The following is a 6,640-nucleotide window of genomic DNA, read 5'->3' as shown; positions in this document are numbered from 1 at the left end:
ACTTCGGGTCTCTTCGAACCATGATACATAGAAGTAAAGAACAAGGCTTTCATCATCCATTCATCCATCCTCTTCCTCATTTGCTTTATACATCTTTTTCTCTGCCTTATTTCCTTGCTGTTCCTCTTACTCTACCCAACCTTACTCCATCTGTGAGTCCTGAGTCAGAACTTCTTCTTTTTTCCATATATTTTTATTGTAATTGATAGAAGGGTTACATTATATTCACCAGATATAAGGTGCATTACTTCACAAACATCGATACCCTTTGTCATGTCTTGGTCCCATTTCCCTCCCCTACCCCTGCCCCTCATCTTTTTTCCCCCCTTCCCTATCCGATTTCAAATAACTAAATAAGCATATATAGAATATATCAGATAACAAGGTGAAATACTGTAACCATATGAGATAACGAAGGGACAGCAAAAGAGATGAGAGATAACAGTACATTAAGGACAACAATCCTGAGTCAAAACTTCTATAGTGTTCAGTGGGAGGAGGTAAGCCTAGCAGTTCCCTGGCTTGGCATTTTTCTCTTGAACTTCTAGGAAACCCACCCTAGTTCCTCAGTCTCCTTGCTAGAAAGCCCACAATCCCTCCATCATTTATATGCAGACATGACCTCTATAGCTTGTAGAGACTTGCACTTACTTGCAGTTTTTTTTGCCAGTCCTGGACTTGAACTCAGGGCCTGTGCCCTGACCTTGGACTTTCTCAAGACTAGAGCTCTACCACTTGAGCCTCAGCACCACCACTTCCAGCTTTTTCTATGTCTTCGTACATGCTGAGCAAGTACTCTACCACTAGGCCAAACTCCCAGCTTACTTGCACTTTTTGACTCCTGTTTTATTTTTCCACAAGGCAGAAAAAGAGTGTTCCAAAATGAACGGAGATATAGCCTGAGAACTGCATGATTTGTGTCCATACCTGGTCTCAATGGGGGAAAAGTATTTTGACTCTGGATCAACTGACAGTTCATCAGTCCTGGATGAAAGAGAAGAAACCTATCAGGCACCAAGGGGGAGAATTCTCAGCTGTTGGCCCCTCTTCAAATAGACCCATAATAACTCTGCTTCCTGTGTGGCACCAACACTAACGATATACCATCTCCCTCCTCTCTCTCTCTTCAACCTTCACTCTTTGTAGCCTCCATCATTCATTGATCAAATACTCTCATGCTTCAGATATATAAAAAAAATAAGCCCTTATCTGATGAGCTTCAAGAACAGCTACCCCGAATGTGCCTAAAGACAGTGAATTCATCATAAATGGATATAAGTAGCCTTGAATGGATGACTATGAACAGAGAGCTGGTATCAAGAATTCTGCAAAATGACTTCTCTTTCAAGTCCTGCACATACAAGTCAAGATGTGTTCCATTTCAAGAAAGAGAAATTCAACTCAGTAGAAATTAAAGCAAGAAAAAAAATGCATGGGTTTGCACGTCTAGATGCTTTTGACCTTAGGCTAGATATAATATCTCAAAAAGCCAGATGCCAGTGGTTCACATCTGTAATCCTAGTTACTCAGGAGGCTGAAATATAAGGATTGTGGTTGAAGGCAGCCTGGGCAGGAAAACTGTGAGATTCTTCATATATATATATATATATATATACTGTAATTAATAGAAGGGTTACATGATATTTGCCAGATAGATGATGCATTAATTCCCATACATTGATACCCTTTCACATGTCTTGGTCCCCATTGCCCTCCCCCAATCCCCCCATCTTGTTTTCCCCCATTCCCTATCCAATTTCAAATAACCAAATAAAAATATATCCAATATATCAGGTAACAAAGTGAGATACTGTAACAATATGAGATAACCAAGGGACAGCAAAAGAGATGAAAGATAACATAGTACCTTAAGAACAACAATCATTCATTATATGGCTTATGTTTCTATATCCTAGAGATCCTTTCATTTAGCGTCCTACTATATGGCCTTTTGTATCAAGGTTTTGCTCTATTGCAAATCTCTGCTAGGAGAGCCCAAGGTTTCTACTGATTATGACAAATGAGGGAAACCATTGAGCCTAAGTTCCTTTGAGTCTGGCTTACTTCACTTAATATGATCTTTTCTAAGCCTTTCCATTTCTTGACAAATGGGGTCGTGTCATTCTTTCTGACAGCAGCATAGAATTCCATTGTGTACATATACCACTTCTTGTTGATCCACTCATCAACTGAGGGACATCTAGGTTGGTTCCATATCTTCGCTATGGTAAATAGTACTGCAATGAACATTGTGCTGGTGGATTTAGTATGTCTTTGTTTCTGGATGATTGGGTAAATGCCAAGTAGTGGAATTGCTGGGTCATAGGGGAGCTGTATGTTTAGTCTTTTGAGAAACTGCCATACTGCTTTCCATAGTGGTTGAACGAGTTTGCACTCCCACCAACAGTGTAGTAGTGATCCCTCCTGGCCACATCTCCTCCAGCATCTGTTATTATTAGTTTTCTTGATCCTGGCCATTCTAACTGGAGTGAGATGGAATCTTAGAGCCACCAAAAGGCCAGATGTGGCATTGTACCTCAAGTGGTGGAGCGCTAGTCTTGAGTTAAAAATAGTTCAGGGAATTTAAGCCCCAGGAATAGTATACATATGCACACGTGAACATTCACACATGTGCATGTACATACACACATACACAATCCCAAGCAATGTTAGCAGAGTTCTGCCTCTGTCTCTACCTGCTGGACAGGTGTTCTCAAATGTAGGAAGGCCTCTGCCAGCATTCATTCCACACCAATGGAATGCAAGTATTTCTCAGTAGTTCGGCAGAAATGTCTTGGAAGATTCTGCTTGGGTAATGTAACCATTTTGGAACAACTCCTGGGTCATACTATGTCCTGCATGGCAGAATGTCCCTGGTTCAAGCTATGGAATCTGTTCTATATTAGCGAGAAGAATCTTGTTCCTAGAAGGCTGGAACTAAATGCTGGTCAGATACAAAGAGCCATGTCTCTTACCCACCAGGTCTTTAGAGACACACAGCAAACTGGGTTTCCCAATTCACCCACAGCTCAGCTTTTGAGACCTCACACACTTTGAATAAACAACAAAGAGCTGTGTCCTGTATTGGACAAATGGAGTGTGATGATGTGGCACTTTGTTTCTTTCTACGACTGGATAAAGTCTTCAGGTCGGAGGAGTTTAATTCAGATAGTCGGGGTCAGGAGTTTGGCCTAGTGATAGAGTGCTTGCCTAGCATGCACAAAGACCCAGGTTTGATCTCTCATTACCTCATACATAGAAAAAGCTAGAAATGGTACTGTGGCTCAAGTGGTAGAGCTCTGGCCTTGAGAAAGTCCAAGGACAGTGCTCAGGCCCTGAGTTCAAGAAACAGGACTGGCAAAAAAATTCAGATGGCCATAGATTTTGCTTTGATCAAAACAAAAAAAATGTATGACTCAAGCCAGGCACAGTGGCTCATGCCTATAATCCTAGCTACTCAAGAGATCTGAGGATCAAGGTTCAAAGCCAGCCTGGGCACAAAAGGACCTGAGACTCTTATCTCCAATGAACCCCCAGAAAAATGGGAAGTGGGGCTTGGCTCAAGGGTAGGGTGGTAGCCTTGAGCTGAAGAGCTCAGGAACAGCTCACAGGCTGAGTTCAAGCCCCATGATCCACAAAACAAAAACAAAAACAAAAAAAAGTATGACTCATGATAGAAATGAGGAAAATACACAGAGGAGACAAAGTTACACTGAAGTTAGATTGTAATCACACTCTTTACTTCCAATAGCCCTTTCTCCAGGGACGGTATCCATGGAGCCTGACACAATCCGCCAGCTCTATGGATTACGTGAGTTCAATTTTGCACACAGTTGGTGTCCCCCCAACAATCAGTCCTGATCCTGTTTTTACCACTAAACCAGATTGCTCAAGAGAAACACAGAGCCACTGGTCCAGGAACCCAAATTCAGGGATTCCCAAATCATCTGATGAGCCACAGAGTAACTTAGAAGGCAGTAATACTAAATGCTGTGAGGTGGAAGAAGACTTCCCCCCACTGCGGTCAGTCCTCCCTCCACGAGCTAGAGTAACTTAACACTGGTGTTCTGCCAGGAAAGAATGCTTTCTGAGGTAGACCTCAGTCAGAGAAGAAAGGCCTCAGATGTTGAGCTTTGTCACTTTGTCACTTTGTGGTGACTTGATTTTTCTCACCTTCCAGCCTGCCGGAGGCCCATGTCTCAATTAACAGCAAACCACCAAAATTCTCCAAGCACCTTTCTATGTATGACAACACAAAGAGATGTGCCAAGGTTCAATGAATTGTGAGTTCATGTTCTAAGCTCCCTAACTCTACACCAAGCACAGTGATGCTATAGGAAACACTTTTGTATGTATTTAAAATACAATCATATGAGCTAGGGAAGAATGGATCATGCATGTAATCCTATTTCAGAGGCTAAGATCTGAGAATCACAGTACAAAGCTAATCTGGGCAGAAAAGTACATGAGACTCTTCTCTCCAGTTGATCCCCAAAAGCCTGATGTAGAGCTGTGGCTTTAAGGGTACGGTTCAAGTCTTCAGCCAAAAAAAAGCTCGGGTATAGCACCTGTGCCCTGAGTTCAAGCCCCAGAACTGGCACAAAATATTAAAGGTCTCTTCCTTTCCATCTGGCAACAGCCATCAGGTAAGCCAAAATGGGTGCCCTCAAGTACATCCAGGAGCTATAGAGGAAGAAGCAGTCTTCTGAGAGTCAGCTGCTGGCAGTACTGCCAGCTCTCAGTGCTGCACTGGGCGCCCCACCCCACCTGGCCAGATAAGGCACATGGCCTGGGATACAAGGTCAAGCAAGGTTACGTTGTGTACACGATTCGTGTGTGCCGCGGTAGCCGCAAACGCCCAGTACCTAAGGGCGCAACTTAAGGCAAGCCTGTCCATCACCGAGTTAACCAGCTCAAGTTTGCTGGTAGTCTTCAGTCTGTTGCCAAGGAGTGAGCTGGGCGTCACTGTGGCACTGGGAGAGTCCTAAATTCTTATTGGGTTGGTGACGATTCTACATACAAATTCTTGGAGATTATTCTCATTAATCCGTTCCATAAGGCCATCAGAAGAAATCCCGACACACTGTGAATCACCAAACTCGTCCACAAGCACAGAGAGATGCATGGGTTGACACCTGCAGGCCGCAAGAGCCGTGGCCTCGGGAAGGGCCACCAGTTCCACCACACTATTGGTGGTTCTCGCAGAGCAGCATGAAGAAGGCGCAATACCCTCCAGCTCCACCGTTACCGCTAAGAATAAAAGTAATGTTTGTACAATTCCTACCTAATAAACAATTTAGGACAGTCATGTCTGCTGAGAGGTGTTATTTGTCTGTTAGAATGAGTCTACAGATTATTTCATGACTGCTTTGTCAAGTTATGGAAGTGCAATAATGTTTGAAATCTAAAATGATGGTGTGTCTTGTTTCTATTAAGATAAAACTTTTTCTGTCTCTACTTTATCTTGTTAGAGAACTATGTCAGTATTTAAAACATTGCAGTGTGGTATAATAGGTATGAAATAAAATTCTTGAAAAGAGGATCACTGAGGCTAGCCCTGTAGATTTGTCGGGTGCATGTGCTGGAACCTGCAGCTGTATTGGGGAGGTGTTGGTTAAAGTGGCTGGGGTTTGGGGATTGGACAAGCACAAACAAGATTGGATTTGGCTCTGAAATTTGGAGGGGTGAGAACATGCTCACCAGAATTATGTAGAAATCACAAGTGCCAGCCCATGTTAAACAGTCATGGAATTGCTGTTTCAGAAAGCTTTCCAAATGACATTTTCAAAATTCAATAAACCTATGATGTGGCTCCTTTAAGAAAATCTGGCTTGAGTAGAATTTTCCCAAGTCCCCATATCAGAAATTCATGATGACTCTAAAGTCATCTAGGATGATACTGGTACTGTGAAGCTGATGGGTGAGGAGAAATTTACCTTAAGGTTTGTAAGCTTAGCAGTAGATGGGGAGGGGTGGGCTAAACTGGCACTGACATTTTGAGTGTGAGCTTAAAAATGAAGTTTCAATCTACATTTAAAGTCTCTGTGACAATTTGGGGAGCTTAGGCCTCACTTGATCTAGTCAAACCATCTTGGAATAACTCATCTACTATTAAGGCTACTAAGGAGACTATATATTTGTGGTTTCCAATCTAGCTTTACATCTCTCATCCTTGTTCAAATTACCCTCAAAATTCTTGCATTCCACAAGATTAGGTCATCCATTGAGCTTGATAATAAATTGTATTTTCATTTGTATTCTGTCTTCTAGTATACTATGATGTTTCCCAGTGGATGTTTGGATATGAGATAAGTTCAGGAAGAATTTTCCTTTATTAGAAATTCTGGGTTTCTTGTCAGTGATGGTTCAATTTCCAAATCTAAGTGGTGTCTTCTCTGAATTGATCTATCTCTGGGGTTTTAAAAGGGCCTACTGATTTCCAGGAAATACTCATAGCAGGCTCCTGTGAGACTTTCTGTTGTTTGACTAAAGGAATAAATATGTATTGAACAAGTGGAAAAATAAATTTAGAAAATTATCAACAATTATAAATGCAGGTTAGCAGTTTGGGACGTAGCACTGTGGCTCAAGTGGTAGATTGCTAGCCTTGAGCTGAAGAGCTCAGAGACCGTCGTGGCCA

General features: G+C 42.2%; 1 pseudogene; it reads left to right on the top strand.

Annotated features, from left to right (window-relative positions):
• Positions 1-4,449: 4,449 nt before the first annotated feature.
• LOC150056924 (large ribosomal subunit protein eL15 pseudogene) lies at positions 4,450-5,254 on the top strand (annotated as a pseudogene).
• Positions 5,255-6,640: the final 1,386 nt, after the last annotated feature.

This window comes from Megascapheus bottae, chromosome 11, assembly GCF_031878675.1.
Source record: "Megascapheus bottae isolate mThoBot1 chromosome 11, mThoBot2.hap1, whole genome shotgun sequence".
Classification (NCBI taxonomy): domain Eukaryota; kingdom Metazoa; phylum Chordata; class Mammalia; order Rodentia; family Geomyidae; genus Megascapheus; species Megascapheus bottae.
This window is presented reverse-complemented; position numbering and strand designations above follow the sequence as displayed.